The 25,305-nt window shown below is 47.9% G+C and overlaps 1 protein-coding gene across 2 annotated transcripts in view; it reads left to right on the top strand.

Moving 5' to 3' along the window:
* Positions 1 to 801: 801 nt before the first annotated feature.
* The window catches only part of RAI2 (retinoic acid induced 2), a 60,170-nt gene continuing 35,666 nt past the window's right edge, over positions 802 to 25,305 (top strand). Inside the window, exon 1 of one of the 2 annotated variants that reach the window (XM_088028510.1) lies at positions 802 to 904. The gene's annotated coding sequence lies outside the window, so the exon portion shown is untranslated. Of the gene's footprint in view, positions 905 to 1,375; positions 1,487 to 25,305 lie in introns of those variants that run through there. The other variant, XM_088028509.1, reaches the window with a different exon arrangement.

Raw genomic sequence — 25,305 nt, forward strand, 5'->3', positions numbered from 1 at the left:
CTTTGCTCTCTTAAAACATGTATAGGACTTAGGTTTTTTATTTTATTTTTAAATGATCAATAGTACTACTAATACCTCTTATTTACTGGTTAGCAACCATATATTCAATCACCTCTGCAACTCCAGGTCTTAGCCCCAGTGTCTGGCAAACACCAAGTGCTTAAGAAATATGTTACATAAATAAATCACCTCTCAGGCAAGTTTGTGGAAATTAGATTATGTCCGTGGGCTCATTTTTGTCTTTAGTAATCTCACACCTTATGAGAAGGATCTTCTACCTGTATCACACTGGCATTTTAGGAGGTGATCAATGGTCTCTTCCCACCTCTCCCGCCTCCATCAGCCAGCCACTTCCTCTCTCCTGAGCTCTGTTCTCGCTCTTCTTCATCCTGGGGTCTGGAATGGTCCCCAGCCCGCCAGTTGGCAGCAGGATCCCCGCTCCGCCGGCCCTCTCCAATGTCCATCTCCCCTTCCTCTGGCCCGCGCCTCAGGCGCCCCTTCCTCCTGCCACCCTGCGCCGCCCACAGCCACGCCCTCCCCGTGGGCGAGATCACCTGTCCCTCCTCCGCCGCCGCCTCCTCGGGTACCCTCTCGCCCCCCTCCTGCTCCCCCTCCTCCGCCACCTCCCCCAAGCCCTCCCCTTCCCCGCCTCCTCCCACCCCTCGGTGTATATAGTAAAGGCCGGGCGCCGCACGCAGACACACACTCGCCCGGACACAGGCGCACACACACTCACGCACAACCGGCAGCAGCGGCGGCGGCGACAGCGGCTCGGTGACAGCGGCGACGGCGGCTCCCACCGCTGCGCACCCCCTTCAGGCGGCGGGCGGCGACACCAGACCGGAGAGTTCCTGCACCCGCGACCACCCCGTGGCTTCCTGGAGGCGGCGGCCGCGATTGCGAGGTAGCCACCGCGGTGCACCAGTGCGGGCCGGGGTCTCTCTCCCCCGCCCTCCCCGTGCGGACCTGCCACGGGGACGGAGGGGGCGCGCCGGGCTGGGCGCGCCTGGCGGGGCCCGGCGCCCGGGGAGGGGCCTGCTCCCGTGGGCAGGACGGCGCCCGGAGGCCGGGGCCAGCTGGGAGGGCCGGGCGGGGGCGGGGACGCGGGCCGAGGCCGCCACCCGTGCGGCGTCCCCGGGCCCCGCTCCTGCTCCCGGCGCCGCGCACTGGCTGGCGGGGCCGGAGAGGCGGCGCCGGCCGGCGGGGCGGGGGCCCCGAAGTGGGTTTCGGGCCGCCACCAGCGCTGGCACCCGGCACAGAGGGCGGCGCGCGGCAGACTCCGCGCCTGGGCACCGCACCCGGCCGCCTCCGGCTTTGCCGCTCTGCCCCGGCCCGGAAAACCCAGCGCCTTCCAGGCCCTTCGAAAGATGGATTCTGTTGACGTATCTGGCGGCCCTGGCGAGCCGGGTGGAAAGTTGGGTTTTGCCAGATCGCGCTGGGCTTGTCTTTGTGACGCTCGGCCAGCCCCGCATCCCCCCGAAGCCGGGTGAGTGTGCGTCGGCGTCCTGGGAGCCTTCGTGCCCCCCAATGCCCAGACCCGGGGTGGCCGCACCAGCTCGGGCTTTCTGCCATGTTAGGCACCGAGCAGCGTCCTCACAGCATTTTTGCGTGCGTTTCAGGGGTGTCTTTTGCTGCGGAGGGAGTTATCGCTTCTCTCGGCGTTGGCATTTTCGGGGTTGGGGTTGTGCTCTGTGTGTTTGCTTGTTTGCCGTTTAATGCCCGACTATTGTTCAGGATAAGCTCCGCCTGGGTGGGGAAATGGCATCCCACCACAGTTGCCGGCGAGGGGTAGAAAGGTTGCCAAACAGCTGCTGCTTTGTGTTTCCCTATCAGAAGTCTCTGGAGTAGGTTTGGGGCACGACGGATGGATGGAGAGAGGGATGGGGCACGGAAGAAGAAGGTGGCTTTGGAGGAGCGAATTGTCACCCACCCCGTGGCATGCAGTCAGCCTGCCTTTCTGCCTGCCAAACTTTTATGAATATTCCTTTTGTGGCAGGGGAAAGCTTAATGAATTCAGCCCAGTTTTCCAGGGAAAAGCAACCCGGCTTTAACAATGGTTTGAGAACTTAATCAATGAGAAAGGCAGGGGGAGGGGGAAGGGGAGGAGGCGCTGACACCATATCGGGGGATGTGGCTGCTTCTTGCAGAATCAGGTAGGGGAGAGGTGGGCAGGGCAGAGCGCAGTTCCTGGGTGGCCGAGTTCCCGGAACTGTAGATAGCTCTTACCTGTGCCCGCTGGAGCCACACACACACACACACACACACACACACACACACACACACACACACACCCGTCGTGGCCCCATCTCACGGTCTGCCCAGACCTTGGCGGTGGGGCTTGAGGGGCGCCTTGCGGCCAGCCCCCCTCGTCTGGCATTTTTAAGGATGTGTAAATATTTTGCTGAGGATAAGTGACATCAACAGAATGATATTCCGCAGAGCCCGGGTGTGCAGCGATGATAAATAGATACGGCCAAACAAAGTTTTGATAACCGCGGATTCTCATGGCTCGCTCTGTTTCATTTGGGTCTTTGTTTTTGTTGGTTTAGCATTATCTCTCATCCTCTGGTGTGATCCCTTTATTTAGCTGATTTTGGAAGCTTCTCTTTAGAACAGAGAGAAAAGCAGCCAGCAGGGAGAAAACAATTCTTAGCCTTGCATGCATCATGCAAGGTTTTCTGTGCTTTTCCCAGGGAATCTTCCCCAGCGTTGTCTAGATGTCCCTCTTCCTCCTTTTGAGGCTTCAGAATCGTTTGTTGATTGACCAGGAGACTTAGGATAACTTTGCAAATGTGTTGTGATGTGCTTTTGTTACAGTGGAGGGGTGGCGGTGTGGGAGGAGGCTAATGGGGAGGCAAAACAGTGGGGGGGGCATAATGCATTTGCATTTTCTTCTCAAAGAGGAACATGGGGAGCTGTGCCACTTTCAGAAGTCGGGGGGTGGGCTGGAACACGCAGAACCATAAACCGGGTGGCATCCCAATTTCTCAGCCCCTTAGAAGCCCTGCGAGGCCACCTACCCATCCCCGAGTCCACCCCCTCCCCCCAGTAAATATCCTCCAGACAGCCACTTGTGTCTCATCCTGACTGATGCCCACTAGAGGCATTCCAAGGCAGCCCGGGCACGGTGAGCCAAGTCAGACTGGAACCTGGGGTATTGACCGCTTTGGCACCAGCCCATGGTCCTTTATCATGCAGAGAAACACCAGACTTCCAGCTGTTGAGGTCTGACCAGGGAAAACCTGCCCATTTCAGGAAAAAAATGAGAAAACAGCTTTCCAGGTGATGCCAGTTGCCAGTGTAAGAACTTGGTCAGTGGGCAGTTGGGTAAGAACTATAAAATACATAAAAAGTCTTGTAGCCAGAAAACAGCCTCTGAGACAGGGCCTCTGGAAGGCAAGAAAGAAAAAGAAAATGCGAGAGGTATGTGATGAGGTGTTGCTGGGAGTGCTGTAGCACCAGGAGAACAAGATACAGCTCTAGCTCCAGCCACCCGAAAGCTAGATGGGACTGGCCTCCCCAACTCCATTGGATCCTCAATGGAGGTATTCTGTATGTGGCAATCTCCACACACAGCGTGCTCAGAATGTAGAATAAGAAAATAACAAGTGTCTGTTCTCTGGCTCCTTCCCTAACCTTAGATCTGGGGGGAGGAGGGTAGTGGAGGGAAATAAATTAGGAAAGGAATTTACATTTGTCATTGCCCTCTGTCTGCCAAACACTTCACATGTGGGAAACCATGATGTGATGGAGGCATTATTTTACAGATAAGGAATCTGAGGCTCAGAGAAATTTCCAGTCGCATGTCTGAATCCAGATTTCGGTGGTTATGAATTAAAGGGGCTACATGTCCCTCTAACCCCTCTTCCAAGTCTCTGATTTATTTCTCCCAAAAGCCAGAGTCCTCAGCCCCTACATGTTCACAAACTATGGTACCTAACTTGGGGGCGGGAAGCCTACCAGTGAGGCAGCCCAGTCAGCCAGGGTACATGCTTGTGTGCCAAGTAGATAGACCCCAAATAGCCCCAGACTATTTCAGATGGAAAGACTGTGCCTTGTCATCTTGGAATTTCCAACGCCCAACTGTTGCTTAATAAGTAAGAGTTGAGTGACTAAGTGATGGAGCTGATGGAGTGAATGGTGGTAGGGAGGCAGCTGTAAGTCATCGTCAAGGGAGACTCAGGGAGAAATCCAGAGTTTTGTTTTTGTGTTTTTTTTTTTTTTTAAATCTAGAGATTTTTATGTTTGTTTGGGGATTTGGAGTTCCTGGTGTCGTGCTCCATATCTAGCCTGGGGTAGGTCCAAGTCGACAAGTACATGTGATATGGACAAGAGCATTCCCATTTTTATAGATGACAAAACTGAGCAGGTTAAATAATTAGCCCGAGGTCCATGGTAGGACCAAAGGATGAGTAAAGTATTTCTGACTCTTAACTGTCTCGAATAAATAAATTCTCAATAAAAATGAGATGAGGTCTTACTACACGAATGCATCATGTAAGCAAGTCCCTTAGCCCCTTTCCAACCAGATGGTAACTTATAACCTGCTAGAAACTCTAGGGGCCAGTGGAGAACCAGGATTTGAATCCATATATAATCCTGCTGCTTCCCTGATCAGAATATGAGGGGGACCTCAGAGAATGAGGCTCTCAAGGAGGGGGGAAGATGGCTAATTGTACTCTCCCCTGTACAAAAGCCTGTGTGGGATTCTGAATTAAGCTTGACTTGGGGATCAGGGTGCCATCCTTGCTATAGAGTTGGCCATTCTTGTCTTTGGAGAATGCCTCTGATTACCACTACTTCCTCCCACCTCTTCATCTGCCCCGATGCCCATCATCTCATTCTTTCTGGGCTCAAGGCATCTCCTTTGTGACTCCAGATTTATTCACGAGCCTCTTGAGTCTACTGCTCTCCTGTGTTTTGACGGCAACTGGTGAGGAGGTGATTCTGATGGTCGCATTTGTACTTCTGGATTTTGCACATGACCCTTCTTCCCTCTCCAGCCAAGAACACACACACACAAACACACATTCAGGCGCACGTAATTTGATCATGTTTCTTTATCTGCTTCACCAAACCAGATTGCAAACCCAGAATTGTCATGGAAAGAACGGACGTGACTTTGGTGATCTTCTGCCCTAGCCTCTGCCTTAAACAGATCAGAAGAGCTAAGATGGAGGTGGCTCAACCAGGAGATGCCTTGAGTAATGATTATGCTTGCTGGCTTTCCCACTGCTGTGGGGCACCCCCCCACAATGTAGGCATGGGCCCTTAGGGGTAGGGCTGGGCTTCTAGAACACCCCAATCCTTGCGATTCCTATTTCTGCTTTAATTCTTAGCTCCAATAACTTGACGGCTTACCCTGCTCTCACCTGTCACTCTTTCTTCCCACAGCTTTTTGGTCTTGCACTGCACTAATAGAACCTTTTATGATGATGGAAATGTTCCATTATCTTCACCATCTCATACAGTAGCCACAAGTCATATGTGGCTATTAGTAGTCAGAAGGTGGCTAGTCAAGAGTAGGGTGTGCTGTAAGGATAACATACGCACATAATTTCTAAGACTTAGTACAAAAAGAAAAGAATGCAAAATAGCTCATTAATAATTTTTATATCAATTACACGGTGCAATGATATTTTGAATATACTGGTCAAATAAGCTACAGTATTAAAGTGAGTGTCACCTGTTTCTTTTAATCTTTTTCATGTGTCTACCAGAAACTTTTAAGTGACACAGATATTTCTATTAGGCAGTGCTTCTCTAGAGCAAACTAACCACCAACCTGTGCCTTCAGCACAGGTTGTACTTCCAGATATTTCAGGGGGCATAAACACCTTCTGTCTCCATGGCAGACGGGAGGTATGGGCTGACAACCTGGCCTCAGGCAACTTTGATTTTCAGTAGCTAAGATGTCATTTGGTGGGGGGGGTGCCTAATCAAGCCTATCCATGAGCATGTTTGCTCAGTCAAGTTCCCCTGAGGAATGCGGGCTCTTGAAACTTCATGGAGATGAGAGAGCAACGCAGGGCTGGGAACGGGCAGGGCTGGCTTGAACAAAACGACCCCTTTCCTTTCCTCTCCTCCACCTCACCCCACCCCAGGCTGGTGTCCTTGTCTAGTGGAGAGCTGTCTCTTGCCTGAGCAACTGATTTCCTTGACACCTTGTCTAAGAATATCCTTCCTGGGGATTTGTGCTTGGAGAATTGTGTCCCAAGTAAACACCCTAATGGTAAGAGCGGGTTATCTGGGGCTGGAGCCAATCTTATAGAAAGGAAAGGGAAAAAGGGGATGCACATAGTTATTTCCTGACAGCTTGATGAAAACAAGAGCAAGGAGATACATACAGTTTCTGTGGAAGAGACAGAATAAATGCAGAGAAGCCCAATTTCACACACAGTGGTGCTGCAGATGAGGAAACCTGACAAAGGGACAGTTCCTGGGGGTGGGGGAAGGCTCACAGCTGGCACTATGGTCTTCCTGGGCCCTTCCCTGGGAGCTGGGCATGGCCTAAGTAGATGGAAAGGGCTGGAATAATGAACTTGGGGCTGCAGTGATTTATAGGTCAGGCCCCGTGGCTCTGGCCCCTGAGGGGGCTGCCCCCACAGGGGACCCTTGGCTGACCTCCTTGAGCTCCTCGGAAGGAGCTGGTTTTGTTTCCCATGGCAGAAGCAGACTGTTTACTGGAGCACAGGAAGAATCCGACATTCTGGCGAAAAATAATTCATTAACAGCCAGGGTATTACCAGTTCCCTGGAAAAGCTCCTCCAGCTGCACTGTAGCAACTGTTCTTTTTCAGCAGCAGATTCGGGCCTCGCTGGCAGCCAAGACTGGGTGTGTTTGGGCGTTTTTGTCGTTGTTGTTATTTTTGCTTTTGTGCGTATGGCCACTTTTGCCTTATAATTCAGAGGAAGGAATGGTGGCCTGGAAGGGTCGTAATGGTATAGCTGTCAGCCATTGTTCCCTTCCTAGTTTAGGCCTGGAAGCTCTAGGCCAACGCTAGGAACCTGCATTTCCCCTGACCAAAGCCCTCCCCCATGCTAGGAGCACTGTAGAGCCACACAGAATTTTCTAGAACTGAAGGAATTTTAGAGAATCTCAACACCTGCTCTTAAGACCCTCTGGAAACAATTGGCTGTAGGACTCCCACCCCCCACCCCACCCTCCCACATACATACAAACGTCAGGCAGAAAGTCCTGTTTTGGCTGTGTGGGATTCTTTGCTTACTATTAATTGACACAGTGGGGCCAAAGTATATGATTCATCATCCCAGTTTTGAGGGCATTTGGAAAGCCAGGCAGGCATAACCAAAAGAATGGGCTGCATGTTTTGCTCACTAAGAATGATTGAATCTACAGTAAATAAAATGGAATGATTCAGGAAGCTTTTTATGCTCTGGAAAAATCTGCTTTAAAAAAAGGTTTTTGTCTGCTTGTTTGTGTTTTATGCCTCATGTTCAGAAATGTGTACCCAGTTAGCAAGAAATGGAAAAGAATGGCATTTCCTTGTTTTCATTTTTTAAAAAACTCTAATTGTAGGTTAAGTAATATACGATGTATTGATTTTGGTTTTGTATGGAACATAAGTACATAATCATTTTATTTTATGGGATATTAATTTCCATCCATTTAGACTGATGAAATATGCATTTAAAATGCAACCTATCTACCCCTGCCATCATTGTGGTATTTCATTTTTTGGGGGGGTGGGAAGAAAACGCGAGCGAGCACATGAGCTGGGGGCGTGGAGGGGCAGAGGGCAAGGGAGACAGAGAGAATCTTAAGCAGGCTGCATGCCCAGCACAGAGCCCAACATGGGGCTCCGTCTCACAACCCTGAGATCATGACCTGAACCAAAATCAAGGATCAGGTGCATAGGGGTACCTGGGTAGCTCAGTCGGTTAAGCGTCTGACTCTTGATTTAGGCTCAGGTCATGATCCCATGGGTTATGGGCTCGAGCCCTGTGTCGGACCCCATGCTCAACATGGCGGGGGGCAGAGTCTGCTTGAAGATTCTCTCCCTCTGCCCCTCCCCCACCCTCTCTCTCTCTCTCTCTCAAAAAAAATAAGTATTTAAAAAAACTGAGTCAGACGCTTAACTGACTGAGCCACCCAGGCGCCCCTGTCACAGTATTTCTTTAATGTTCCTAGGTTCAGACTGAGAACCTATGGCATTTAATTGGAAAGAATAACATGTCCTTAGCTAATATATATGTAAAGCAACCCTAGATTTCAAAGAAAACGATGTCTTCTCCCTTTTAATGACTGCCAAAGATATGAGTATTAAAGGCTGAGCATGTTTGGCTTTATCTAGAGCACAGTTTCTCCACCTTGGCCTGTTGACATTTTAGGCCAGATTTTTCTTTGTCGGCGTCAGGGGGCCTGTGCACTGTAGGATGTTAGCAGCCTCTCTGGCCTCTACCCAGTAGATGCCAGTAGCACCGCCCCCTGCCACCGCAGTTGTGACAACCAGAAATGTCTCCAGACCTCATCCGATGTCCTCTCTGGGACAAAATCGCCCCTGGTTGAGAAACACTGGTCTAGACCAAGGTTTAATAAGGCATTTGGGGGTTTTGGCAAATTCATTTTGAACTAGTAAAAGACACAATTTATTCCCCTGACTTTTATATATGCTGTTCATGGGGGCGATTAATTAACAGTTGGAAATGGGTCATGTGCCTGATTTCATTCTAAGGTTGGTGGATGAGTCTATAAGACGGTATAAGCACAGAGATTTTTTTTTTAAGGCAGGCGACTGAATGAGGCATATGTAATTGGGGGGCACACTGTAATAACTAAGGGCTTTTCTGGTTTTTCATAAAGAGAGCAGATTTATTCCTCCCTAATTTCTTTTTCATGTGCACCTGATTCCAGGCATGCCTTCAAAGCCACCAGGCATCTTCGTCTACCCCGCCCCCTCTCCACTGTCATTTCTCCTGCAGCCTCTTAAGCCTGAGCCGATTAACTTAGCCCTTTAGTGTACTTGGGAGAGCTCTGTGCGTAACACTGTAGTAGACTCACTTCGGATTGTGGCAGCCCTTTACCCACCACTGGTGTCTATGTTTTCTGGGACTGTTGAGAGAGAATGTCACTGGTGGGCAGATGAGGCATTTTTCCAAATGATGGGACCTTCAGATTTCGGTGGGGTCCTCCCCATCCCTCCCAGTTCTCTCCCTCTCACACACACTTTTTTTCCTCGTAGCAGTTCCACTTGGGAAAGGGGAGGTCAGCAGGGCTCCTTCAGGCAGCTTGAACCTCGTAATGCCTGCAGTCAGCAGCCCGGGACAAGCCCTTAGCCAGCCTCTTTCTGAGGGTCCCTTGAAAGGGCCAGAAAGAAGGGTTGGGCATTCTCAGGGAAGGCGTCATGGGGCTAAAACCCGGAAATGGGGCGAGCGCTGGGGGGACAGAGGGAGAACAGAGAGGTGGGTCACGCGTTACACAGGCAAGTGTCCTGAGGTCACCGTGCCCTGCCGGTCTTTGGAGTGCGACGGGTGTTTGGCGGTGCTCCCTGCAGACCTCAGTGGGGGCTGCTTCATTTTACGGCCATCAAGGTAGCCTGACCTTTCCCAAAGAGCGTCTGAAGGAGTTCCATGTGTCAGGCTTAGCCAGTGAGGAAAGATGGCAAAGCTGAGCACGTAGGGGTGGGCCAGGCTACCAGTACACCTTCACTGGCAAGTTCTCGCCTCCCCAGAAGAGCAGTTTGATTCTTCCTTGTCGTCATGAAGGAAGAGGCAGTGAGCTTGGCAGATGTCCACGGTGTGCCAGGTCCAGGCAGATAAATAATTGACTTGCAGCACGTGACACTTGGTCATTCTAAGTAGCCAGCCAGGATTTGGGTGATGGTTGCAACACTGGGAGAGGAAACAGAATCATAAATCTGGGCTTTGGAGGCCAGTTTCGTGGCGCAGAGGCCACTGGGGCCACCGCTGTGTGCTGCAGAAGCAAACAGACAGGTCCAAGTGGTATGTTGTTCCTCAAAATAATGGCAGTGGCAGTGGCTGTGAAACACATTTAGACCCTTGTCATAAAAATGCAAACAGTCCTCCTGCTATAGGGAAAAGCTAAATAAACTCCATTGCAGCTGTATTAAGTAGAAACAGATTTGAAAATCGGTTGTTTTTTTTCCTGAGACACTTATTTATAGCAGGTTGGGCAAAGGCTGCCACTGTCTTTTGCGGCTCCGGAAGAGTGTTTTCCAGATGGTCCTTGCTGTTTTTCTCTTTATTAAGCTTAGTTGAACACGGCCTCTCTTGGAAAGGTTCATAGAAACTGGTGTTATTTTTTTCAGATTACAATGACCATTGATTGGCCAACAAATCAATGGATGGGAATGGATTGAGCCTGTGCTGATGAATTTCCTTTTGCTTTGTAGAAATAAGAAAAATATCAAGGAAAGCTCAGAATAGGGGTGCTCATTGTTTGGGTCTATATATCAGCTTCGGAAATCATCCGGGGCTACATTTTCTATCAATTTACATTTGTTTTTGTTTTTTTTTTTTTTTTCTAAATTAATGCCCTTCTTTTTGCTAAAGCTCTCCAACATCCCTGTTTCCTTTCCAACATCTAAACAATGTCCAGATATATTTCAGATTGAGCAATTAGCTCTGGCTGCAATTTCCTTTTAGGAAAAAAAAAATCACTAACCCGCTAGACTAAATATGAAATTATTGAATGCGAAAATATCAATCTGAGACCATTTGTTCTAGGATCCTTTGTGGCTTATCACTTGCATTTTAAGAAGGCAAGGAAAGGCTGATTCTGCCCTGCCTTTCCATGCTGGACACACCCACACCAAGAAACCTCAAGCTTTGTTTTTGCTCTTAGGAGCTGGACAGCTGGATTTGGGGTTGGGGTCATCAAGGCTGATTCTTACAGCCCAAACCACACAGGGAGCCCTTTTGGAATGTCACATAAAGCATTGGTCCCCGCAGACCAGGCATAGGACAAAATTTCTGCCCATTCACAGTGAAATGAAAGAAAAAGGGAAATGGAGTGAGTTTCTTTTTTAAAGCTAAACCTTTTCCATTTCACAGAACTGCCCTTTATTCTCAAATGGCCTTCCCTGCTTGTCTTGGTGTTAACAGCTCTTTTATGAATGATCAAGATCGTACCTGGCATTTGCAGTTTAGTATCTTTTTTGACAAAGTCAGAAGTTGTCCAACTCATGTTGGATCCTCCATTTTTTCAAACGTTACTCATCCAGAACATTAGAACGTCTAGGATTCACCCAGGAGGCCAACTGGATTATGAAGGAGAGCCTTTGTTATTATTCCTAAGCCAGAAAAACCAACCTGAGCAAGAGTCCTGCTCTGAATTCCCTTACTCGACTCTTCTGACCCATCAGCCACAGGGAACTGGCCTTGTCCAGAGCCCATGGGAAGCATGGAGTGGCGTCTTCAGAGGAGTTTGAAAGGGAAAACTGGCTTCTTGGACATACTGTCTGAGCATGCAACCTGAACTCTGGGAGCCTGGGCCTTTTATCCCTGATTCTGTTTTCAACTCTGTTGCCAGCTCACACAGGTTCCACCCAGCTTCCTCCTTTCCTCAGCCCTGCCCACGGCTGCGTGAGCCAGCAGGGCTCACCCAGCTGTGGCCCTGGTCTCCTTACTGGTCTGCTCTGCTCCTGTCCTTCCTCCTGCAGCTGCTGTTCCTCTCAATAAAGCATCTGTCTAGCCTTGTCACCCCAGCTCAAGAACATTCAGTGACTCCCTATTTCCTAATTAGTTAAAATAAAACTCCACATATGAAGCCGTCTTCCCATTTTCCGAGTCCATTCTCTCCCTCGTGACTGGCCTTCAGTAGGGAAAATGCCTCTGAGTTGTACAGTTATCTGGGGTTTTGTCTGTTTTCTTATATGGGGGGAGATTTGCAAGAAGGTTACAAGAGCTCTTGGGCACCTTTCTAGATGAAGAACACTGAAGCCCTGAGTCTAATGTAACGGACCATCCCAAGGATTATGACGTTCATGTTTAGAAAAAAAAGAAAGAAAGAAAGAAAGCCCCACACAAAATGAGGCTCTCTGGCTTCAAGAACTGGAGGCTTACTACAAGTCTCTTACATACTGCTTCTGGCTGGGGAGGCCACCTTTCTAGCCTGCCGACAAATGGGTATTGCTTCAGGATGGTACCGCTGACTTGTACTCCTGAAAATAGAGCCACTTCCACAGGCTCTGAAACTTGCATTTGGAACATAGCAGAAAGAGTCTATCCTAGCCAATGCAGACTGTCCATTCCATTAGCAAATATCTCCAATGTTTGCTCATAAAATCAAAATAGCAACAATATTACCTATCATTTATCAAGCTTCTGCTATAGGCTGGACAGTTGTCCCAGGTGATTTACATTTATTATTTTATTTCTAGCTTTGTAACAACCTTAATGAGATAGGTGGATACTATGAGTTTCATTTCATAAAGGAGGAATCGGGGGCTCCAAGAGGGTTAGTAGCTTACACAAGGTCACACAGCTTATAGGAGGTAGAACTGGGATTCTATACAACCTGTTTCAATAGAACTTCCATTCTACACTAGAGAGGTACTATATGGTAGGACACTGGCTGTCCACTATGGTAGCCACTAGCTAGAAGTTGCTACTGAGCACTAGAAATGTGACTAGTGTGGCTGAGACCTGACTTTAAAATTTTATGTTTAATTAACTTTCTTTTTAATTTTTTTCTTAAGCATTTCAGGTGTATAGTTCAATGGTATTAAAGTACATTCATATTGTTGTGCAACTGTCACCACCATCTATTGCCAGAACTCTTTTCATCTTGCAAATGGAATTTCTGTACCCATTAAACACTAACTCCCCAGGACCCCTCCCCCCAGTCCCTGGCAACCACGTCTACGTTCTTTTTTCTTTCTTTTTAAAAAAATATCCCCTTTCCCCCGACATCTGAGCCTCTGGTAACCACCATTCTACTCTGTTACTCTGAGTTTGGCATTTTTTTTTTTTAATTCCACATTTAAGTGAGATTATGCACATTGATCTTTCTTTTTAAAATTCTAAATGTCGGGCGCCTGGGTGGCTCAGTCGTTAGGCGTCTGCCTTCGGCTCAGGTCATGATCTCAGGGTCCTGGGATCGAGCCCTGCATCGGGCTCCCTGCTCGGTGGAGAGCCTGCTTCTCCCTCTCCCGCTCCCCCCTGCCTGTGTTCCCTCTCTCGTGTCTCTGTCAGATAAATAAATAAAATCTTTAAAAAATAAAATAAAATTCTAAATGTAAATTGCATGGTGACTAACATAACATAATCAAATAGAATAAAATAAAAATAAATGTAAATTGCCACAGGGGGCTAATAGCTGCTGTATTGGACAGTGCAGCTCTAGAGCATGCTCATTTCGCTGAGCCCTTCTGCCCTTCTGCTCCAGGCTTTCCCATAATGTCTTCCCAGTCGAACATAGCTCCTCCCTTGCTCAGAGGCCTGTGGACCGGTGGTTCTCAACCTTTAGTGTGCATTCAGATCAGCCGGAGGGCTTGTTAAAATACAGATTCCTGGGACCAACCTCCGGAGCAGGTGGGGAGTGGGGCCCAAGAATTTGCATTTCTAACAATTTCCCTGGTGCTGCTGGTGCCGCATTATCTGCCTGGGCTTAAGGACTAATTCCGGCATCTTAAAGTGGTGTGGCCTGGGGTTCAGCTGTTAGCTTCTGGTACGTAGAGAGCAGCAGCGGTCGCTGGCTCAGGTCTGCTGGGGGAAGCTCTCTACTTGCTGCTGCCCTGGAGACCTGGCCCTCCACCAGTCCCAGCTTTGTTTGGGCCACAGTCAGCTTTGGTCACTCCCTTGGCAATTGTTCTGGAATGCATTCATTTTAATTTGGGGCTCCTTGGGAGAGGGGATGGAGAACCAGGCAGGGTGAAGGAAGAGGCACGATCTCTAGGAATTGTCTGACCACCCTGGTGATGGAAGACGAGTCTAGACAGATAAGCCCGTTTGTTGTCCAGTCTGCTGTTCTCTGCAATAACCGGTGGCAGAAAAGTTAACTGGGAAAGAAAAAAAAAAAAAACGAGGCAGGTGAAGCAGACAGGTAAGGGAGCCGGGTCCCCCCACCCTTGTATCTTCATCCTAATTAAAGTCTTTGTCCCTTTTAGAGGGCAAAGGCCATTTGCCCTGGGGCAGGATTGGAGGTGAGGCCGGTGTGAGTGGCCCGGGGACCTGGAGAGGTTCCCTGCAAAGGGGACTGTCATGTTGGCCACCTTGACCCTTGATCTGGCGTTCAGCAGTGCTAAGAATGTTGTTCTTGTTTAAAAAAAAAAGAAAGAAAGAAAGAAAGAAAAAGAAAAAGACAGGTGTAAAGAAGTAGCTGAGGTTACTCATGAAAGTAGCTTGTTAGGCTGTTTTTCTTATGAATATTTATAAAATAAAAGAGCAATGTGGAATCACTTTTTGTCTAAGTGTGCACAGACCTTCTGTGTTTTCTCCCACGGAGCCTGTTCTTTTCTCTTGCCGTTTTCCCTCTTTGTTTTGTTGTTGTAGTTGTTTCATTTTTGGAGAGCAGGAATCATGTGTCTTTTTTGTGGCTTGGTCTCAAACCAGCCTTCAGTCTCTTGAGCCAGGCAGCACTTCCTAAAGTTCATTTTAATCACCATGTTTAACAACCCAGCCCTCCTTGGCTCCTGGCAGTGTGCTCTATAGCACTTAGATGCTAGTACTATGCTTCATACAAAAAAGTACAAACACACACACTTCTCCCAGTTTGTTTCCAAAAGCAAGTCTTCAAAGGCAGGAACCCAAGGCCCATTTCTGCTATTACAGGGGTTTTGTCCCTGTTGATTGGTGGTGAAATGTCAACTTCCTGTGCTTTGAGTACTTCCATCGTCTCGGTTGGCTCTGGGCTGTCGCCCCACGGGCAAGCTCGGCAAGTCGGAGCACACCAGTGGGGCCCCACCCCTGTCCCTCTTGTCTCTGTCACCACCACTCAGCAGGGGTTAAGATCCGGCTTCCTCCATTCCACTGGACCTAGCCTCAACTCCATTTTGGACATTTAGGACATGAAGTGTCTCATCCCCCATTTGTATGGGGTGTTTCTTTCCTTCCTTGAAATCTGTTGCTTGCCCCCATCTCTGTAGTGACCAGTGCCAAATGCCCTATTCTTTTTTTTTTTTTTTAAGATTTATTTACTTATTTTAGAGAGTGAGCTTGCGAGCCAGGGGGAGGGGCAGAGGGAGAGGGAGAGAGAGAATCTCCAGCAGACTCTGTGCTAAGAGTGGAGCCTGACGCGGGGCTTGATCCCACGATCCTGAGATCACAACCTGAGCCGAAATCAAGAGTTGGAAGCTTAATTGACTGCACCACCCAGGCACCCCTGCCCTGTTCCTTTTTTACCGCTTCCATGGATGGCATGAAGAACTTCAACTTCTCCAAATCCACGATGGAGCTGAAGCACCTGGTCAAGAATTTAATATATGTGCTCTCACCTAAACCACAGAGTAATGTTTAGAAATAGCTACTTTCAATTACAGATGAGGAAGTGAGCTTATGATGCTGAGCGGCCCAGATCATAATGAGCCCTGAGAAAGAACTTGGACTTTATCCTGAACAGTTCCATAGAGGCCAGTGACATTATCTAGTCTCTGTGTTTGGTTTTTTGTCCTAGTGGAGAATGAACTGGGGCAGGAGGGGAAGAAGACCAAAAAAAGGGCTCTGTTGCAGTAATCCCAGAGAGCAGTGACCTTGAACTGAAGCAGCATAGTGGCAGAGGCAAGTGGTTGGATTGTAGAAGTGTTTAGGAGGCCGACTGTGGGATTCAGTAATGGCTGGTAGGTAGAGTAAATGATAACACCCTGGTTTCTGCAGTTTGGGCCCCTTGATGGGTCAGGGAACTCAGGAGAGGGGAGAGATTGGGTATCTGAGCCCTCCGTCCCTTTGCAGTCAGGTGAGTGGGCAGACAGTCTTGGCATTGGCCCATGTAATCATCTTGAGCCCCCAATCCTGAAGGGAATGTGTTGAAAACAGTGAATGGGCCAAAAAATGGGGGAGAAAAGGAAAACCTGACAGACATTGTCAACAGCCAGAGCACCTTCAGTCGGCAGCTTTAAATACACTTTCCAAATGCATGTACTTTAAGTAGGGCAGAATTTGTAAGCAGTCGGGGCGGGGGGGGGCACGGAGTAATTTTGCCAATTCAGGCCTTGACTGGGCCCAGCTGGAGGAGAGGGGTTTGGCTGGTGGCCTGCCACTAGGGTGACCAACTGTCCTCATTTGCCCAGGATTGGGAGGGTTCCTGAGATAGGAGACTTTCAGCTTTAAAACCTGGGCAGTCCTGGGCAAACCGGGATGAGGTGGTCATTCCACTTGCCAGCGGAGGTGTCTCAACATGGACAGCTGGGCTGGTTGGGGCCAAAGAAGTGAAGACTCATTTCTTCCTGGGGACTCGGTATGGTGATGCCACCAGAGAGCAGAAAGGGAGCTTGGGAATGGAAAAGGCAAGAATGTATCCCAAGCCCTTTCAGATAGCTTCTCTGGGTCCAAATCAAAGTCTTCTCTTAAAGTAAGAGCCTGGGAACTCCATTCCGCTTTTCCGGAAACTAGCCTGCGCCACATCCTCCTTGTAGCATCGCCCCCCCCCCCCAACTTCCGATCCTAGGGATTCATTGGGACATTTCGGGTGAATTTCAGGTGAATGAACAAATTCTTTGGTTCTGCCGGCATTTGGGACTCGCAGGTCCTTAATCGGACGTGCAAATATTTTAAACTGGGTCCTAGGTGGGCAGAGCAGTTTCTTAATACGTTCCTACATCCTTGAAATCGTGGTTAGAAAAAGACTTTATTTTTTTGTTAACGGCAGCAAAATGCAAAATCATTTGTAGCAGTAGGCCGTTTGGATCTTCATTTGCAAAGGAACCATAGCCCTCCATTATTCATAAGTCTTTTGAAACCAAATGACAAATTTTTTTGTCTTCAAACGCTTCCCATCCCCACCCCCACCACAAGCATGTCTCTTGCAAAATAAACCTCAGTAAATAAGCAGACAACATGTTGTAAATGGTAGGATGGAGGAGCACTTGGAATAGAAAGCTAATGAAATGGCTTTTTTCTGTGAGGGCCTGGCCTGGTGCAAGCGTCCAGTTCCATCCAGAAACACAGAGAGAAACAGGGTGAGGTGACAACACTCATCTGACACCAGTGACAGGGAAAAGCATCAGAGTTCATTCTCGTGGTGGGCAGCTGCAGTAGGAATAAGGAGGGGTTCGGTGCAGGGAAATAAAAGACGGGAAAACAGAGGGAGAGGTGAAAAAAGTAAGGTTTAGATTCTTCTGGCCACGTGGCTCAGGTAGTGAAGGAGCGAGAAAGGCCCCAAATGGAACTTGGGTCTTTGGAAAGAGCCTCCAACAGTACCCTGTCCTCTAATGAGTCTGAGAGTGAAAATGAGCTTTGTCATTTCTCTGTGCCCTTCTGTATCCCTTTATGAGGAGTGGATATTAGTTATAGCAAATCGCCGGCAGTATATTCTTACCCAAGCATAAAGGACATAGTGGCTAAAAGCTTAAATAATAGTATCAGCATTTTAAAAAGGTTTTTTATTTCACATACATTTTAAATAGGTCGGAATTTTTTAAGCAGTGTGGGATAGGGTTTATTCTTTCCTTGGTCACGTTTGATTTTTAATGGTGGCTATACCAGCTATATGGATGGGGGAAGTCCTAAAAATTCTCCATCACAGATTTTTATTTTCAGGTTTTGGTCTCAAATCCTAGCATACATACCGAAAAGTACACGTGCTGTTAAGCGTACAGCTTGAAGAATTTTCACAAACCGCACACCCAAGTCACCAGCACCCCGATGGAGACAGGGGCCACACCAGCCCCCCAGAAGCCCCCTCCCCACATCCTCTCCATTACCGCTCCCCAGCAGTAACCACTGTCCCTCAACAGTGTAGATTAGTTGTGTCTCACACAGAATTTTTCATTTGTAGCCTTATGTATGAGTATCCCCCGTAAAAAAAGTCCTTGTAATTTTTTTTTAGGGAGGAGGGCAGAAATTTTGCAATGGTTTCCTTTCTCCGGCTGCTCCGAATTAGGCCTGTTAAACAGGAAGTTTCTGAGCTGGGTCCCTGGTCGTGCAGGGTTTGGGACAGGCTGGTCTCTGCTGCCCAGGACGATGCCCAGGCTGTGAGCCAGTAGCCTGCCCTTGGCATCACCTCTGCCAAAGGCAGTCACCATGCTTGCCTTATCTGGCCCATTAAAGCCTCTGTCCGATCTTGCAAAGACACGTGTCTAGAAGCATTGAAGACAGGACAACAAAATGGCTGAGAGTTCCCCGAACGTATTGACCTTCTGGAAAAGAAGGTCAGTCACGACCATTAAAACAGCTTAGCCATCGAGCTCCTTTTTTCCCACCTTGCAAATGAGAGTGCGATTGATTAATTTCGCTTCCTCACAGGCTTCTTCGAAGCTTTCGATGTGCTTTCTGCCCCCTTTCCTTGCTGCAGGAAGCAAGAAGTACGGATGGGGGAATAAAGCTATGGAACATACATCGTCATGTGTCTGGAGCAGCATCAGAAAAGGACTTATTTGTTCTCCTGGGCTGTGTAGTGCCGAGTGATTGAATGCTCGCCAAGCTGTCAGTTTTATGAAACAAATTCCCTAACCCCCTTGGCCCAGAGCTTTGCTCAGCCTGAGATGGAAAAGAAATAACTTTTAATAGAAAACTCATTGCTAAAATTGAAGATAAGATTTCAGAGTTACTTCTCTCCTAAGAATAAGATGAAATATTGAAGAAAGCATTTGATGGGGGACTCTTAGGGAACCTTATTTCTCACTTCTTGCTTAACAAACTATGTTAATAAAAATATTTAGATCTTCATGATGCATAATGCATTTTTATTCCTAGTGAGCTAGCCTGTTTGTATACACAGATGTTTCCTGTGGTCCTTCTATCATTGCTTCTGCTTTTCCTGAAACAATATTTCTAGCCAGAAACGGAATCTTATGTTAAGAACCTAAGCCCCTCACAGACCCTGTTGGTTTGAGTGAGGGTATTTTTATTGCTAGATTTGGGGGAGGGGGTGGTGGGAATCTTCTTTTATTCAAAAACACAGAGAATGCTTTGAATAAAAAGATAATGCAATGCATCCACTGTATGGAGGCATTATTAGACAGTTCTTCCTTGGCTTCTAAATTAGAGCTGGCCAGTTCATCCAGGCACATTCATTACTGAAGGGCTGGCCGGCTTTTTAGTCTCCGTTCTCACTGTCAAAGCCACCGTGAGTAATGCTTGCCCTTTCATACAAACCTTAGGTGTGTTCGACTAGGTTTTACAGATTTTTCCAAAGCATTGTTCTCACAGAGCTGCAGTTTCCTTTCCAGCACCAGGAACACTGTGGCAAACGCAGCTCACCAGCGCAGTTTCTCTGCCACTCTGAGGAGCACGTGGAAATCAATTAAAAATAAAATCCGTAGGCCAGTTGTGCTACGGAAGGAAATGAGGTTTTACACATCAGCACTTTTCAGAAAAACAAAACAAAAAAACCTATCTTAATTGAAAAATGGCACAATGCCCTAGTGAAAAATTAAGCTTCAGGATTCAGTCCTTAATATCTCAGTGATGAGTGTGTATTTCCTCCTGTAGCTACCCCTATGAGTGAATTCTGCAAGAATCAGGCAGTGTGTTGAAATAAGATATCACTTGGCGTGACTGTTGGAGTGAGGCATCGCCCTGTCTGGCTGACTTGTCAGTTGCTGCCTAAATGCCAGGAGAGGAAGGTTCTGGTTCTTTGGAGTCTTCTTTTCTTTGACATTTTAGTAGATTTTGTTTCTCTATTATAAGAAAAGTAGTACATACTTATTTGAGGAAATTTATAAATTTAGAAAGGCAACAAGAAGTGAATAAATACCATTTGTAATCCTGCCCCCCAGAGATCACCACCATCAATGACTTTGGTTCCTATCCTTAAAAGTCTTCTTTGTCTGTACATATCTCCTTTCTCTTCTCCAGGAGTTTGGAAGGTATATTCCACCAATTGACTTCCCCCTCCCCCCAGACTTCTGTTAACATACATTTCTGTAGTTATTAACATCAAGAATGAAAAGGTATCTATTTTTTTACCTCTCGTGTGTGACAAAAATTTTCGGGATATTCATTCCTCCCTGTTTCACTGTCTCCCCACACTCCCCACCACCAAGTCTCGTTCACTGCCACATCCCCAGCACCTAGAACAGCACCTGGCACCCAGCCATTGCTTAGGAAATACCGTTGAAGCAATGACTGAATGGTGAGACTTTATCCTCACATGATGTCCAGGACATGAGCACTGACTCCTGAGGCCAGCCTCTTTCCCCCTTCCTTTGCTGCCTCTCCCAAGAAGTCCAATGAAGCCATAGGTCCCACTGCTTTCTGCTGGAGCTGCTTTCCCTGAATTTCCATGTGGGGAGGCAGTGAGAGGTGAAGCACCCAGCCTTGAGTCAAACAGACCAAATTCGCAGGTCTTCAGATCACTACATCATGGGGCACATGTCTTCATCTCTCTGGGCGGCGAATGGGCTGTGGTGAGACCTGCCTGGCAAGGAGAATGTCAAGTATGCACAGTGCCTGGTACCCAGAAGGGATCCAAGATCTGGTAGCGTTGCTCCCATGTCTCTCTCCAATCACAGCATAAATAAAGAGCCTTTGGGGGTCCTGGACATTTTCTTTTCGCGTTTCCAGTTGTGTCATCTGATGAGTACAGGAGAGTTTCGAATGGGTTACTTTATGCTTCTGTGCCAAGTGAATCAGAAATGGCAAAGAATCAGGTGATCTTTCTAGTAACCTGCGCTCCCCGCCCCTGCTGTCGCGTGCACTTCCCCGGCCACACGGGGCTCGTTGTGTTGTAATTGTGTATCCGCAGAACTGACTCTCTGACTGCACGGTGAATGCACATTGCATCTTGGTATCCTCAGCCGGAGACCCCCAGCGCTGTAACCGAGGAGCCACTCAATATGTATTTGTTGAAAGAATGAATGACTGAATGAATGAGTAGTATCATTTTGTACCCATATTGCCATATCTCAACCGTTAGCTGTGGGCTTTCTGCCATTTCCTAGATGACACAAGCATACCAAACCATAGAGTTCAGTCTCTAGCCTTCTGAATGTCTGCATTAAAACGTAAGCTTCTGATAGACACGTAAGTATTGGTTCTGAAAAGTGCCAGCTTAAGGGGGGGAAGGATATTCCCTCTTAGTTCCTACCACCAAGTCCATAGGTTCGTTGGCTGGCAGATCAGGTTCCTTAGGAGAAGAGGAGTGACAATGTGTGCACAGCAAAGCTCCTGTCTGCAGCTTTTAGTTTGAGTTATATGTGTGTTGGCATCTCTTTCACACAGAATCTGATGAGTTGGCATTTATTTTTGACAGCATCTCAAATCTTGTGAAAGTCAGAGCTGGGGGCTGGTGTTGTTTTTTTAGTAATATCTCAGATGGTGGCAGGATAACCTTGATAGTAAAAAAAAAAGAAAGGTTTAAAAAGATGTCTTCCTAGAGTTCCTCCAGAAAACTAAAAGCTCAGCAAAGAAGAACTTCAGAACTTCTCAGAGCAAAGACTTCCTTGAACGTTGGCTTTTTGTAAGCTGCACACAAATAAAGACACAAACACATAGTCGCCGAGGTGTGTTTCCGCCTCTCCTTGACCATGGCAGCACCTGCTGGTTAGTCCCCCACACCTGTTTTGTTCATCTTCCCAGACTACATTTCCCAGCCTCCCTTGCTGCTTTACCTGTGGCCATGTGACTGGGTTCCGCCTGATAGGATGGGAGTGGAAATGATGTGCATACTCTGGTCCCATCAGAAAGGCTTTCCAGGTTTTCCTCCATGCTCTTTCCTCATCCACTGGCTGTCTGGGATGGAGCAAAGTCCCAGGGTAACCTTGGAAGGTGGCAGAGCCTTCTCTGCCTGGGGAGGATCATTGCATGAAATAGAAGTGCCTCATCTGGAGCCCCGACCTTAGACTGTTACAGAAACAAGAAATAAGCTTCCATTCGTGAGCTGTACAAGCATGAAGCAATTTGTTAGGCAGCCTATCCTAACAAAGTCATATCCTTGGATGTTTAAAAAAAAAATCCTTAACAAAGTCATACTCCTTGGATGTTTAAAAAAAAAATTAGCTGGACAGTTTTCAAAGGCCTTAATGTGCCAGGAATTGTTTATGTTAATAATAATCCCCTCAGTAGACCTACAAAGTCGCCTTCATTTTACAGCTAAGCTACAACTCCAAGTGGGAAGGGGGTGAGTATTTTGTCCGCCATGGTGGCTCCAGGGTTGGCACAGAGGGTGGAATTGAGGCATGTTGATGATGGAGGAAAAGAAGGCCCCGTAAGGTGGTCACATACCGAGGGCCCACAGCTGGAAAATGCTGGACCCACTGTTTCATCCAAGTCCACCTGGCTTTGAGGTCCAGCTGCCTCTGAGTATCTGTAACCTGAGATTTTAAAAAGAATGGGTGAGGAACCAGTGATGGGCCCTTAGAAAAAAACATTTTAGTCTCTCATCTTGTTATTTCTGAACGGAAAAAGTAACATATTAAAAATGAAAACATCAGGGGCGCCTGGGTGGCTCAGTCGTTGGGCATCTGCCTTCGGCTCAGGTCATGATCCCAGGGTCCTGGGCTCGAGCCCACATCGGGCTCCCTGCTCGACAGGAAGCCTGCTTCTCCCTCTCCCACTCCCCCTGCTTGTGTTCCCTCTCTCGCTGTGTCTCTCTCTGTCAAATAAATAAAATCTTTAAAAAAATAAAAATGAAAACATCGACATTTCCATAACAGAGAAAGGAACAACCTTCTGTAAGCTTATCAGAGAAAACTGGTATAAGCTTGGTTTTATTTCTGAAAGTTCTTAACCTATACACCCAGTCAACAAAAATTAGGTCACTTTGTATATAGAAAATTCATATTCTCTCCTGCCACATGATTTTGTTATTCATTTTTCCCTTAAATAATTTCCTTGGACCTTATTTCCATGTCAGGACATACCATTCTGTGTCATCCTTTGCAACAACTAGTACGTGTAACTAGTCTGTGTAATGATCTGCAGTAATTAACCAGTTTACTCTCGGTTATCATTCAGGTTGTTTCCAGTCTTTGTAACACGCAAGAGCTGTGATCAGCATGCTTGTGTGTATCTCTAGGGTAGAATCCTAAGAGGGCAATGGTGAGCACGCCAATAGGCATGTGTCACTGTCCTCCACATGTGGACACCTATTGCTGCAGAAAGTCCAGATGGTCAACAGATACTGAAATGGACTCCATGGGTTTAGTTCTTCAAGTCAAGGTAACAAAGAGCAGTGGAAGAAAGGGCTTCTAGAATCTCATTCAAAGTGTTGCAGAAAGGCTCCATGCTGTGGCGAAGGTTAACAGTAAGGAGGCCCTGGCGCCCCAGCTGGAGGGGATGGCTCCTTCACGCTCTTGGCCGGTCTCTCTGCAGCGCCCTGCAGTGAGGGCAGTGTTGTCGGGAAGGCCGGGGCTGATCTGGGCCCCAGGGAAGACACTGGCCCACACTAAGGAGTGAAGCAAGGCTTCCTTCCAGAGGAGGGGCCAGTGGCCAGTGGGGCAGAGAGAAAGAGGAGGAAGGTGTATGGATGTCGCTCAAGATTCTTGCTGGGGCTGAAGCTGAAGGTTGCGGGACACTCACTCCTCAGAACCAGGCGTACACCTGACGTGCCTGGACCACTCTCGGGGTGAGCTGGCGGTTGCAGGCAGATGTCTCTGTCCATGGGCACAGCTGTGTGAGCTTTGAGATGTCCCCGTGCATGAGGGATGTTGGCAGAAGGATGGCGTTGATGATGATGATGATGATGATGATGACAGTGGTGGTGGTTGGCAGCGGGAAGAGGGAGATGATTACTCACCCAGATAGTGCTGGCACACTGAGAGCTGAACCTTCGAGAAGAGCTGCCTTCCGTGTGTGTGTGTGTGTGTGTGTGTGTGTGTGTGTGTGTACACGCACATGCATTGTGACGTGGTCCTGTATGCGAATGGGATGTATATATGTCGTGGGTAGTGAATGCGTGATGTGTGTAGGGCTCTGTGTGTGACCGTGTGGGTACGTGCTGTGTCGCAGTGGATGTGTGCGAGTGTGTGGATATGTTTGAAGGGGTGAGGGGGTGCTGATTAAATCCCCTGAGGCCCTCATGTGGCCTACCAGAGGCTTTACGCTGCTCACGTTGAGTTTTTCCTCCTGTATTCCTCTTGACCATTCTCTCCCCTAGGGAGCCAAGCTCTAGGGAAACACTTAAGGTTCCGCCGATCATCTCATTACCTGGCAGACTTAGAGAGAGGGCAGTAGTGTTCTCTAGAGCTATCTTATTTTACCTTATTACTCTTTTTAGTTATTTTTCTATTTTACTTTTTATTGGGGTATATATACAGTTAAAGGTGCATGGAGCGTACAGATCTTAAGGGGGTGATACACCCATGTAACTACCTCTCAGTTCGAAGTAGAATCCATTTCCAGCGTCCCATAAAGCTCCCTCGAGCCCTTTCCCAGTAGACATCCCCCAAAGACAACCACGGTTCTGACTTCTGTCTCCATAGGTTAATTTTGTCTCTTCTAGAATTTCATATAAATGGAACCATGCAGTATATGGTCTTTTGTGCCTGGCTGCTTTCACTTAGCACAATGCTTCTGAGATCCGTCCGTGTTGCCGCGTGTATCAGCAGTTCGTGTCTTCCTGCTGCTGTGTAGTATCTTATTGTATGGATGAATCACAGTTTGTTTATCCATTCTCCTGCTGACGGACATCTGGGTGGTTTCCAGTTTGGGGCTCTTGCAAATAAAGCTGCTACGAGCATTCTTGAACATGTCTTTTGGTGGCCATATGTAGAGCTGTCTTAATGTTGCCTATGATAACATTTGACAAAGATAGAGCTTGCAAAAATCATACAACAACAAAGCCCCCAACTTACTCCAGCAAGTTTCCCAGAAGAATGAAGCAGTTGACTTGAAGCGGCTTGTCTTGAATCTGACTACTTCCCTTCCTTTGGGAGAAAACGGCATAACATGGGGGAGAGTGGTGGGCTCTCTGGGACTTGGAGCCCTCCCGCAAAACAGACATCACCTGTGAGGATTGCAGTATTTATGAAGCCAGGTTTCCCAGTGTAAAAATGACTCCTTGGGGGTAAACTGGGGTCATTGGGACGGCCATTGGCTACCGCACTCTGTGGCTTGTGATTTGGGCTCCAATGCCAAGATTTTCCCATTGGGGGTCCCAGTAAGCCTGGGTGCACACAACTTGGAAAGACGCCCAGTTTACTTTGAGGGAGCTCAGACTTTCGGAAACTCTGGCCTCTTGCCTGACCCTGGGACACCGGGACGGATTTCAGGGAGTGAAGAAAGAGGA

Source organism: Eumetopias jubatus, unplaced genomic scaffold (genome assembly GCF_037043125.1).
Source record: "Eumetopias jubatus isolate StellerSeaLion01/CBP00866 unplaced genomic scaffold, mEumJub1_p1.0 scaffold_11, whole genome shotgun sequence".
Classification (NCBI taxonomy): domain Eukaryota; kingdom Metazoa; phylum Chordata; class Mammalia; order Carnivora; family Otariidae; genus Eumetopias; species Eumetopias jubatus.